This window comes from Falco peregrinus, chromosome 2, assembly GCF_023634155.1.
Source record: "Falco peregrinus isolate bFalPer1 chromosome 2, bFalPer1.pri, whole genome shotgun sequence".
Classification (NCBI taxonomy): Eukaryota; Metazoa; Chordata; class Aves; order Falconiformes; family Falconidae; genus Falco; species Falco peregrinus.
Genome location: NC_073722.1, coordinates 38,242,570 through 38,255,785, shown reverse-complemented (window position 1 = coordinate 38,255,785; position 13,216 = coordinate 38,242,570).

The following is a 13,216-nucleotide window of genomic DNA, read 5'->3' as shown; positions in this document are numbered from 1 at the left end:
GAGCAAATGAAGAATAATATTGACACGGAAAATGTGCATGTGGCATGGGATGGGGTCATGCAAATGCCGGGTATGGGAGTCTGGGCTGAAAATAAAAATGAAGGCAAAGGCAAAGGAAAGCACCTGGAATTAATAGGAGAGAAACTTCCAAGGAAGGACCCTTGGGGAAATCTCCATTAAGCCAGAAATCCCAATGATGGACTCATGACTGCCAGCCAGGCTCTGGAGGGTCTGAGCATCGGGCAGGGGGTACAGCCATGGGGTTGGGGGACAGAGGGACACAGGCGGGCTTGTGTTAAAGCTGTCCTCATGTCACAGCTCCGCCGCACACAGCATCCCGGCTGCTGAAATGCTGGGGACACCACGGTGCCAGTTCCCCGTGGGAGCAACCAGACGACTAGCTGCAGAGGGCTGAGGGTCCGGCCCTGCAGGTGGGACTGGTGCAAAAACACAGGTTTTTAGACTCCGCAGGTTTCGTTTCAGTAAGACCAGCTGTGGTGAGGGGGAGCACAGCCACGGCCCCAGCCTGGCACAGCCCGTGCCCTCCCCTCCCCGCTGGGCTGTTGTACATTCAGGTGGGACAGTTTTAACTGGGATTTATCTATTTTTAATAGGATTATATAGTTTTTTGCAGCTCTAGACTGAAGAAAAATGACTTAATTATACTTAAATTTAAAAAAGCTATTCTGTGATAAACCAGATTTTTTTTTCTTTATTAGGGAAGTGAATTATTTGATTTAAATTTATATCTTTATCAAACATCTTAGCAATCTTTCCATACTGAACAAGGCAGCTCTTTACTCCCTGAGCCAACCTTTTCCTCCTTCAATGATTTGCGACTTTGCTAACACCTTTTCCCCCAGCATATGCTTTGAATTTGCTTGCTGCTGATTTGGTTTAGGGAGGTATTTCAGACTCCAAAGCACTCGTGAGACCTTTAGTTTTGCCTGGGATTTTTTCTGGCCAAACCGAAGCACCAAGCAGCAAATGAAATGGCCCCTGGGTGACCGTGCGTGTGGGGGTTACTACAGCCCTGGTCCCCCCGGCACCGCGGGGCTGGACGGCTGCCCAGGGTGGGGGAATAGAAATAGCAATGGGATCGGTGGGGGCCACCGGGCTCGGGGCGAAGGAGGAAGGAAGTGCTGGCTCAGCGCCTGGGTCTGTTCCCCAGTGCCCTGCTCGTGCCGACACCGAGTTTTGTTTCTTCTGCCACACTTCTCCCGGTTTCAGTTTCTCAACTTTTGGTGCAGGATAGGGACCCCAACTCCCCACCACCCCACCACCCTGGGCTGCGGCTGGGGAACACAGCAGCCAGTGCTGGGCACTGCTGCTTGTTCACTCAAAAAAAAATTAAATTTTTATGAAGATTTCTTGACAAAAAGCATTTGTAATAGGCTCTGAGTGTGTGTGCATGTGCAGAATGCGGTGGTGGTCTGCGCAACCACATCGCACGCACCAGAGCAGAAGGTGTTGTGTGTTATCATCCAGCGCCAAGTAGGCAGGAATATTTAGATTTCAGGCATTGGAAAAAAGGAGGAAGAGGCAACTGCCCTTGTAATGGTCTCCTCTGCACCCACAGCCATGCTCAGCTGTGGGACAGCCAGAGAAATCCCTGTGAGGGCTCCTGTGCATGCCAGCAATTGCAAGGGAGCTCCCTAAATTCAAACTTTGGTAAAAATTGTTTGTTGGCACAGGAATGTGGCAAGCAAGGCTGAGCCCAAAGAGGGGAAACTTCTGGTGTTGGTCCCTTCAGCCTCCACCATGCCCCAGTGCAGAGACAGCAACAGAGATGGGGACCACGGGACGCTCGGGCAGCGTGCCCCCAGGACAAGGGGTGGATATGAGCCCCCTGTGCCTGTGCTCCCACCCACTCCTCGGGGCTGGGGAGCCCGCCTCCCTGCCGCCTGTCCTGTCCCTCTGCCCATGGGACCTGGGGAGGGCAGCGCTGGCAGTCACAGCTTTGCCAACCTCTGCTGCCCGGGGCCTTGCACCAAGCCCCTGCCAAGGGGTGCAGGTCAGGTATGTCCCTGGCTCCAAACCCAGCCCCAAGCCTGGACCCAAGGCCTTGAGATATCTGGGCAACTTCCCCAGCCCCAGCAGAAGACAGATGAAGCTCAACCCCACAGAGATGCTCTCGCCACTGGCTCTCTTCATCTCCGCCCCACAGCGAGGTGCCTGGGAGCAGCCCATGCCACCCTTGCACAGCATCATGCAGGTGCCTTGCCCCAGCCCCATGGGGTGAACACCAGGGCCAGGCTCTGCCCCGGGTGTCCCCATCCTGGCACCTCCCTGGTGAGCGGTGGTGTTACCTGGGAGTGCCAGTGCCGCTGGCGGTGCAGGGTCCTGAGCCGTGGCATGGGGAATGGCTCCTGCCCCTCGCTGCTCAGGGGCTGCTATTTATTTGGTGCGGGGGGTGAGTAGCCCAAAACGGCATCACTTCCCCGTTCAGGGGTTTGTCCCTGCTGCTGCTTTTGGGAAGTGGCTGACATCATCAGCTATTTCTTGCCTTTTACTAATTTGGGGCTGGTTTTGGGGCAGGGGCTGTGGCAGTCCCCACAGGAGGTTTTTGCAGCGTCCCAGGCTGAGGGACATTGGGAGGCTGCATTTCTTTGCACTACTGCAGCCTGAGCAGCATCACCTTCCTGGCCCCAGAGTCCCTTGGGGCATCCTTGGCCCTGTGCTGTGCCAAAGCCCCAGAGCAGGGTGATACCCCAGCCCCAGGGGCACCCACCCAGTGTGCCCAGTGGGTGTCCAGGTTTAGGGGCCTGCCAGGATCCCCCGATCAGGGCTGCTGAGCCTGCAACAGGGAGAGCCTATGCTGGTGGTGGAGATGACTGCAGGGACAGAGATGCGGCTGCAGCCAACGTGCCACCTGCCCAAGTCCTCCCTGGGCAACGTGTCACTCAGAGACTTGATTCTTGCTGTTAATTTGTGGGTTTTCACTGCAGAGTGCCCAAAGCGAGGCGAGAACTCTGCCAGAGGGACCCCAGCTCAGCATCAATGCTGCAGCAAGACACACAGGGATGCAGAGGCTGCAGCTGCTGGACCAAGCCCAAGGGGTTTGCACTGAGGCTGGGGCACCATCCCCTTGGGTTTTCAGGAGAGGACTGCTGAGGGGCTAAGGGGAACCTGCACGAGCAGCAAGCAGGAGCAAATGACCCCAGCAGCATGGCTGCCCTGAGGCCGGCACTACAGCGTGACCTCCAGGCAGGGGCTGGGCTGAGCCTTGCTGGTTTGGGGCAGGACCCAGATCCAGCCTCTGCCGCAGGCGCCTGCACCGAAGGGCCCCGGCAAGAGCAGCCTGAGCACTGGGTAAGGCTGGCACCCAGATGTGATGGCTCAGGGTCAATGCTCGACCTTGTGCAAGGGGACTGGGAGTGTGGGAAACTGCCCTCCAGGACCTCATGCTGCTTGTGCAGTGCCCCACCATCCCCCTGCAGCCACTCCGTGCCGTGCCAGGCTTGACTCAGCTGGCTTGGGTGCTGAGCCAGCAGGGCAGGAGGGGCAGCTCCCTCCAGCCTCAGCGAGCCCCTCAGGCTGTGCCAACTGCCGCCAAGCAGCACTGCTGGAAAACTGGTCCCAGACCCCGCTGGTGAGCAGGGAGCTGGATGCTGGCACAGGGAGGCTGTGCCGAATCTGCAGATGGTGTGGGGGCCACATGCATTGACCCCTTGGTTTGGGAAGCTACCGAGCTGTTTCCTGACACAGCACTGAGTGAGGAAACCCTTACTTAGGCAAGTGTGGCCATATGGCATCTGGTCTCAGGCTGGCTGATGCCAGGGCTTCTGCAAAGAGCCAGAGTGGCCATCTGGCCCTGAGACAGAAAAGCCTGAGGCATCTCGACCCAGCTTCAGCCCTTGTTCTGCATCAGCTTCCTGAGCCTCCACTTCCCTTTCGGTCCTTCACATTGCTTTTGCCAGAGCAGATGCCCTCACATAGCACAGTGCTGGGTGCTGCCATCTCCACTCGAGGTTTGGGTGCTGTAGGGCCTGGATGTGACCCTTTGCTCTGCATCCCTGGTGCAAACACACCCCCATGGTGTGCAGCAACATGATCCAGAAGATGCAAGGTCCAGGCTAGAGCAGCCAGCCCAGCTCCATAACATGGCAAGCCCTGCCCAAGCAGAGCCTGCTCCTGCCAGGATGGAGGGTGTTTCTCCATCAGGGGTCTTGGGAAGGGTGGAGTCAGGTCAGGCTTGCAAGCAAAGCCAGGGAGCTCTCCTCCAGCATGGTGCACAGACCCAGTCCAGGCTTGCTGGTGCCCAAGACGATGGGTTATGTCGAGTCCCTTTCAAAGAGCCATTGGAAACCTGCACCCATCTCCCGATCAGCCGCAAAACCTCGTCCCACCCTCTGGACATGTCCTCAAGGCCAACAGTCCACCTTGCCCCAGCTCCCCAAGCCCTGCAGAAGCTCAGGAGCCCGGCAGACATGTTTGAAGTGAGGCATTAGTTCCCATGCCTGCTCAGCATCCCCACCCGCCCGCAGCTTGCACCCTGCCTGCCCCCGGCCAGCCAAGCTGCAGGGACCCACGAGCTTCCTCAAAGCGGTGGGGCGGGCAGCAGCGGAGCTCACTGTCCCGGCTGGATCAGCTGCTCACAGGGTGCCAGGCACGAAGAGGCTGCCTGCTCCATGGCCCTCTGCCCCCAGCCTCCGTGTGGGCAGCATCCAGGGGCAGAGCCCCATCCGGTTCCTCTTTCCAGGTCCCAAGACATGTTCCCCCGGGGTGGTGGCCATCTGCAAAAGGGAACCTTCAGGGGAAGCAGAAGCAAATGAAGAAAATCAGGGAAATCAGTGAAAGTGTGCAATGTGCCAACAAAGCTCATGCCCTGCTCTCGGGGAGGGAGGGGTGGCCGTCGCTGCAACTGGGGGGCAAGCATCATCGTCCTGGGGGCAAAGCTCTCCCCGCCTTGCCCCGTGGGGTTGCGCCCCACCCGTGACGCCTGCTGGCGTGGCTCTGAGCCCCGCGCGTGTCCAGCTGCGCTGGTGGAGGGGCAGGAGCCAGGACCAGGAGGAGATGTGGGAGGCAGCTCGCTCCTTGCCCGAAGGAATGTGGGCTGGCCGGCATACCAGAGTGATAAGGGGCTGCCTGGGGGCATCCCAAGAATGTGAGGTGTGGGCTCTCGGGAGGGAGAGGAGGGAAAACACCCATGGGAAGACTGAGCATAAATCAGCCATCCCACCCCAGGGACACCCTCTCCCACCGCAGTCCCCGCTGGCTGAGGGCACCCCAAAGCCAGCTCCGCAGCGGGAATGGGGGGCAAAGCCCTGCTTCCCCCCTGCGAAATTGGTCTGGTTTGGATTTGTGGCAGTGGGATGCTGCTGGGAGAGGGAAGAAGCGGGAGAGGAGGCAGTGACGGAGGCTGGGGCCAGATCTCCCTGCGGCCCTCCCAGAGCCTCGCCCCGACCCTCCTGGGGTGAAAGGCTGTAAGAAAAGGACAAATAAAACAAACAGCCGTTCCGCTGGGGACAGGCTATAAAACCGCGGCCAAGCCCCAGCGCCGCCGCGCTCAGCGCTGGCACCTGAGTCAACAGCGACTATTTTTCATCGGGAGGGGGGACTGTCCCGGCTGGGGGGTCCCGGCTGGCCGCCAGGCCGAAGGGAGAGGGGCTGCCTTGGGGGCAATGGGACAGCCCCAGGACCCAGTCCCCACTGCTCAGAGGCAGATGGATATTGGGGACCTGCTGTGTGGTGGTCTGGGCACACCCCCCGCACCTCTCCCAGCCCCCCCCCCCATTACACCCAGCAGCACCCAGGCCCCCCCCAGCGCCAGGCACATACAGGTCCCACTAGCCAGAATTTACTGAGGCATGCCAAGGAGGGGCTGACAGGTATTTAACTCTTCCCCTACAGTCCCATGGAAACAGTTCAGGCTTGAGCAAGAGCCGGCATCCCGCTGTGCCCCCCCCCCTCCGCCCCCAGTCCCCAGCACTGGAGGGGCCACCAAGGGTCACCCAGCCCTGGGAACACAGCCCAGCTCATTTCAGCGCCGGGTAAATATTTTCTTTGGCAGTGGGGTAGGTGTGAGGCCCCTGGTGAGCCCACACAGCCCCCCAGCTCTGTCCGCTGGCTGGGCTCTGCAGAGCTGGGGGGGCCAGGGGTGACTGCAGTGGAAGGGGCTGTGAGCTGGTGAGGGGGTCCCTGGTATGGCAGCCTGTCCCAGGGGCTGCCCCAGCCACATTGGTGTGTGCCCCCAATGTCTGGGGTTTTTCCTCACCCCAGGAGTGCCAGAAGAGAGGAGGGAACACAGTAGGGTACTGATTCCTCACCAGGGGGTTTAGGGGCCCCTGGGCTGGCATAGGCTGGCATGGGGTGGGACAAGGTGGGATGAGATGGGATGGGAGGGAATGGGTTGGCATGGCATGGCATGGCATGGCATGGCATGGCATGGCATGGCATGGGGGCTGCTGGGGGGGCGCAGAGCTGGGGCCGAGGGGCCATGGGGCTCGGGCAGAGGCAGGGGGCAGCAACTAGGGGGGCAGCAGCCAGAGGAGCAGCACAGGCCAGGCAGGAGGGACCTGTCGGGGATGCTGCAGGGCTGTGGCTGTGCCACAGAGTGAAACTTTTGCTCATGCCTGCGGGCAGGGCATCGCCCGGCCGGCTAGCCGCTGCTAAGTCCGGGTGTGCACAAGCATCCAGCTGAAATAAAAAGCCCTGGGTTGGGATGGTCTTGGAGGTGCTGCTGGTTTCTGTGCTTGTGAGAGCAGAAGTTTCAGGCTGAGCTGTTACTTGACTAGAAGGAAATGTTTTGGGTCAGATTCAGCATCTCCAGGAGATTTTAACATTCACATATGTAGAAGCAAAGTAAGCTTTCAAGTGAAAAATCAATTTCAAATGCACAAATCTGACTTTTAAATTTAAGAAATGCTGGACTGAAGTGTTTTAAGCATTTTGAGTCACTGATCCCAGACGCTTCATTAGTTCAAGAGCGAGACAGGGTTTTCTGCAGTCCCAGATGAGAAAAGCGACTTAAATTATTCCTGCGACACAATGAGCAATAAAGTACAATGTAATGTGATATGACGTGGCAATGCTCGTGCTGCACTGCCCAGGGAGCTGCGCCTGCAGCCATGCTCTTCCCCGCTGCTGCCAGCCCACACTGTGCCAGCACAATGAGCCACCAGTGGCCGGAGACCCAAGGCCAGGTGAAGGACAGCCTGGGGACTGCAGGTTACCTGCGGCATCACTCCCACCCCAGCTGCTGCTGCAGCCCACCCTAGTGGGTCCTGAAAAGGCCAGACCCTAAGCCCAGCTCAGCCTAAACCTGAGGGTTTGCTTTTCACCACCCCTGGCAGTGTCCAAGGCCAGGTTGGACAGGGCTTGGAGCAACCTGGTCTGGTGGAAAGTGTCCCTGCCTGTGGCAGGGGCTGGAACTGGATGGGCTTTAAGGTCCCTTCCAACCCAAACCCTTCCATGATTCTAATGATTTTCCTGAATGCAGCGCCTCTGTGCCCCCCTCTCCTTGAAGGACCAAAGACCCCAGACCTGAAGCTGTGACAGCCCCATCCTGATTCTAGGTGATGCTCCATCCTGACCAACAACACGTGTGGCACAGGCAGAGACCGGCTTGGTGGCACTGTCCTGCAGGCAGCCGGCTGCTCTGAGGGCATCCTGGCCCAGCCATGCTCCCAGGGATACGCTGGTTCCTGCCACCCCCAGGCTGCCCAGCAGCATTTGAGGAGCTTCTAAATACCCCAGGGGATCCCATGCTGTGCACAGCGGGGCTTGGGAGCTTTCTGCCCTGATGTCTGGGGTCAGCTGTGGCTTCGCTGTGTACCCATGGGCAGGACCTGGCTCCTCCAAGCTCAGGGAGGCTGGATGGGACCCGGGGGGTGCTGGCTGTGTGCATAGGAAATGCATCCACACTTCCACCCTTCCCCAGCTCTGGCATGACGGGGTCCCCCCAACTAGCCCAGAGACCCCCCATGCTGCGGGGTCTGTGCATGCATGTGCACACAGGGCTGGGGACAGGGAGAGGACCCCCCCACCCCCCAGCACCCCTTTGTGGCAGCTGAGGGCAGGTTGTGGAGCTCCTCTGCGGAGGCAGAGCTGCCTTTCAAGACCCCGGGAATGCTCCTGGGGGCTGTCAGCTCCCCAGGGAGGACAGCAGACTGTGCCAACGCTGCTGCAGCCTCCCATGGTGGGCAGCCAAGGTCCGGTTCCACTCTCACCTCACCTCCCTCTTCCCAACCACCCAGGCATCCCCCAGGCCCTGAGGGATGCTCGAGCCTGATGAGATGAGGTGAGGTGAGAACAGGTGGATGTTTGAGCATCCCCCAGGACAGTGCAAAGCCATGGAGGTGCCCAGCCACCCTCATCTCACCCCAGCCAGGATCTTGGGGTTGCTTTTACCTTCGTGGGCACGGGGCCAGGCTGGCTCCATGTTTTTTGCTAGCAGCTCCGCAAAAGACACCGAGACCAGCACTGGGCAGAGCCAGCCATGAGGACAAAGGATCAAACTCTCGGTCCCCAGCTCCTCCAGCCACAGTCAGCCATTCCCACAGGCTGGGGCTGCTTTCTCACACCCCAGGGATGCCTGGCACCCCTGGCATGAACAAAATGACCCCCTCGCTCCCATCTGCAGTGATGCTGGGATGGGCTGAAGGCATTTTCCTGGTGGCAGAGCCGGGGGTGTTTGCTGCTGTGAACTGAAGCCTCGTCTGCCCCTGGCACAGCAGGGGGGACTGCTGTGCTAATGCACCTGCAGCCCCCGTGTCCCAGGCTAAAAGCTTTCTGTGGACGAGGAGCCCTGCTCACTGTCAGCGCCGGAGTCGCTGCACTCCTGAAGGGCTGTAACGCGGCGGGGGACAGACAGTGCTGGGACACAGGGCTGGGGAGGGGGCAGCGAGCAGGCAGCAGCTGGGAAGGGTGAGAAATGATGGAGGGAGCATCTGCTCTGCTGCTGCCCTCCTCTTCTGGAGCAGGGAGCAATCCCTGATGGATGGAGCCACAGCTCTCCCTCCTTACAAGCCCCTGCACACCTCATCCTACATTACACCCCTGTTTAAGAAGAAAAACACATTTGGCTCTTTGTCTTAGCGTTAGCCATCACTTTTCAGGAGCCATCCCACAACAAGCCAGCCCTCCCACTGCACGCCAGGGAGCAAACTGGACTCACCTTCCCCAGGGCTGTGGCAGCGTCCCTCCCTCCCGTCCCCTCACTGCCCACCTGGACCCCCAAGAGCCACTTGAGCTTTGCGGGGTGAGCCCCTTGGCACCAGAGATCCTACTGCTGGTGGTGCTGGCGGCTGAGGGATGGAGTGGTGCCTGCCCAGAGAGCGTCGTGGGGTGAGAAATGGCTTTCCCATTCATGAGAGGCTTTATGAAGAACAGCAGCAGCAGCTTTGGATGGAAATACTCTTATTTGGGGTTTCTCTTCAGTTTTCTGGCAGGGAAAGAACAGTTTCTGCCAAAACTGCTAGCAGTAAAACATCGGCTTGAAAATCTGAAAGTGTGAAGGGGGAGCTAAGAGAAAGCAGCTTCACGGGAAATTTTTAAGGCATCCTCCCACGACATGGTTTTCCCATGAAGTGTGCCCTCACCCTGATAACACCCATCCCCAGAGAAGCCAGGGCCGACCCAGGACACCCCAGGGTGACACTGCCTGGGGGACAGGGAAGCCTCATCCAGGCACCTTCCCTCCCCCCAAAGCCCCCTCCAACCCCAGCACCTGAAGCAGAACCGGTGGGGCCAGGCTCGGCTGCTGTGGGGGTATGAGACACTTCCAACCCACTCCCGGCCATCCCTCCCACTGCGCACGGGGTGGGATGCTGAGCCCAAAGCAAAGGACGTGTTTAAAAGTGCTCAGGGACGGCTGCTGTCAAGACAATGTCCCCGACACGGCTCTTGCCTGCATCGCATTACTAACGGCGGCCGAGATTGCAGGGAAGAGGCTAAAGATCCTTCCTACGCTGCTCAGCTCCCTGGCTGCAGTCACTTTGCTACATCGTTTTGCATTTTGCTCATCCTTTTTGCATCGCTCACGGTTATCAGGATCTGAAACATCAGTCTTGGAGCTGTAGCTGGAGGCTCACAGGAGCCCCCTCCTTCACACCACGCTACCGTCTCTACTAAGCAGGGAAGGATCATGGGGTCCCCGGGACATGGAAGGCTGGAAAGATCCATTTTCCTTTCAAATCCTCCATTTCCCTTCCTGGGGAATGGCTGGGGCCAGCCAGTGGCTGAGGATGCTGGTGGGAAGCAGCTCTGCAGGGGCTTCTCCCCCCTGCCTGGGTCCCAGGCATCTGGGTGTAAGATCCTGGGGGAATTCAGAGCAGCCCAAATCCCTCTGGCCTCACCCAGCAGCGCTGCCAAAAGGGAGCCCTGAGTGCGCGCTGCCCTCGGGCTGCCCCGGCTGTACCCATGCAGAGGGTGGGAGAGGCAGGTGACCACCCACAGCAGCACCCATGGTGCTCCCATGTGGAGCACAGTGCTCCAGGGAGAGGCCAGGGCTGGGCGGATCAGCGGTGGTGGGGTGATGCTGTGGCAGGGTCATGCTGCAGCAGGGCTCTGTGAAGGTCTTGGATACAAGAAGGGAGAAATGGTTCCTCTAAGCACACAACTGTGTGATGGGATTTTTCTGGGTTTAAGCCCCCAGAGCCCCAAGGGGTGGCAAAAATCCCAGGGAAACGGCAGCCCCCCTTTCTGGCAGCCATCCTGGCTCCTTCATCCCCACGTGTCTGAGGCCATTGGCCATGGAGGAAGGACGATCTCAGGTGGGGGTCCCTGGGGATCCAGCACAGAGGCCAGTGGATGGGCAGCATAAACACCACCCATGATGGCTTTACCAGCAAATTAAGGCCACCTTGATGGGCACTGTCACTAGAAAGTGATGGAGGCAGAGACAAGGGTGCAGCTGGGCACTGGGACGAACATAGGAGTCCTGATCCCCCTGGCTGGGATGATGCAGAGGTCTCCCCATCCCCATGCCCCCTGTTTGGGCCCTCTTGCCAGGTTTATTTTCCTTTCCTGGAGAACTCCAGCTGACCCAGTTCAGGAAATATTCGCTGAGTGGTGGCGGGAGCCTTGGCGCCCACAGCAACACTCACATCCTCCCCTCGTTAGCGGCTAATGCACCATCCTGGCTGGCTAATGCTTTCCAGATGCCCAGCCGGCGAGGGTTCAGGGTCGGGACAGGCAGCATGCGGGTGTAACGCACCACCACATGTAAAACGGCAGCCCCACATCAGCTGGCCCCAGCACTGTCCCCCTGTGCATCCTCATCCTCCTCCATGGCAGTAGAGACCCCTGGGCTGGGACAAGGGGCCCCACTGAGCATTTGTCCTCTGCTGTGCCAGCGGCTGGAGCCGGGCAGGGGAAGGGGAGAGGCTGGGAAGGAAGATGGCGTGGCCTCAGGCCCGGGGAGATGAAAGGTCCAGTGAGACCGGCGAAGGTGCTGTGCGCTGCTGCAGTTTCCTGGGGAAGTCAGGGGCTGGGGCGTGTGCACACATGTGTGCGGATGTGCATGCATGTGCACGAGCAGGGCATGTTTGGCAGGAAAGGGTGGTTGCACAGGTCTGCACATGGCTGTGGTTCACTCTGTGTGTGTGCAAATGTGTGTGCAAGAGCGTGTATGTGTGTGTGTGCATGAAAGAGCATGTGTATGTGTGCAAGAGCACATATGTGTGTGCGGGGCTGCCCCTCTCCCAGCATCAGCCCTGTGCTGGGGGGCCAGGTAGATCATGGCTGGGGGATTCATGGCTGGGGGAAGTCACAGCCAGGGAGTGATGGCCAGACCAGGTGGGTCACGGCTGGAGGGTCGCAGATGAACCAGATGGATCATGGCTTTGGGGTCATGGCTGGACCAGGTGGATCACAGCCAGGAGGGGTCATGGCCAGGGGGGTACCAGCTGGATGAGGCTGGCTGCTCACCTAGCAAAATGCTGAACCCACAGGCCAGCTTGTCCCCATGAGCACCCCAAGCTCCGCTCAGCACCCATACAGCCGGCAGGGTGTGTGTGCACTTGGGGGGCAGCACAGGCAGCTTTGCGGGGCTCAGCACCCTTTGCCCAGAACAGCCCCCCCCAACACCTGCAGCATGGGAACTGTAGGGAAACTGAGGCACGGGCGGTTTGCAGACAGCCTGGCCCAAGCCACGTGCGAAACAACTGCAGCTGGCCCCCGCGCTCTGGTGCTTTCCATTGCCCCGTGGCTTCCATGGGAAGCCTGAGAGGGGACTGCCAACCCAAAAAGCCACCCCAGCGCAGCACTGGGCCACCTCGGCACAGCAGTTGAGCATGGTGGGATGGGGCACAGGGGGACACTGGCCAGGGCAGGTGCTCAGGGGGACCCAGCAGATGCCAAGGGGGTGGCAGCTCTTCAAGGAGCAGCGGGGATGGGTGGGATGCCGACAATGGGAACATTCATAAACTGGCCGGTCCCCCCCCCCCGCCTGCCTGCTGGCTGCTGTGCCCTTGGCCTTGGCCAGAGCCCTTCCCGCCAGCTGCAGGGGCTATGCTATGAGAAGGAAGCGAGCTGGCCCTTCCCAGGCTGGGCGTGCTCCCTCCCTGCTCCTGGTGTGCCGGCGCAGTGAGAGAGGGGGGCTGCAGGCGCCAGCACCCCCTTGCCCATGAGAACCCCTTGGCATCAAGGTTGTGAAGACCTTGGTCTGGTTGTGGCACCTTCCTTCGGACTCGTTTGCGCCGGCCATGCCACCTGCCTTTCCATCCCTCATAGTCACACCTGGTGATGGCAGGTGATGATGATGATGATGATAGTGATGAAGATTGCCCGTCCTGGCACAGGAAGGACCAGCTCCCTGCTTTGCTCTCCCCAGGAGATGCTGCCTGCCTTTGGAGGAACAAACTGGGCAGAAAGGGACAGGCTGCCCATGCCTGGCCAGTGGCTGCGGGGGAGACAGCACCGATGCCGGCCCCGGGAGCAGCACGGGGTGCCAGCATGGGAGACACCAGCCCGGCCTGGCCCCGGGTTTGTTTTGCCCCCTGGCAGAACCCAGGCTTGGTGTGCCGGCCAGGCTCCGGTGCTCACTTCCCAGCTCCGGTTCTTTGCTCTCCTCCCGGGTTTCCTGCCTCACCGAGGCATTTCCATGGGCCTTGCCTCAATTACCGGAAAGCGCTACCTCATCCCTTGACGAGGTGCCAGGGAAGAAAACACAGGCGTAGCCCCCTCCACCCCTCTCTTCCCCTCCTCCTCCCCTCCCTCCAGAAGTTTCCCCTGCTCTGGGGCAGCTATGCAGGGGATGGCTCTGGGGGGACAC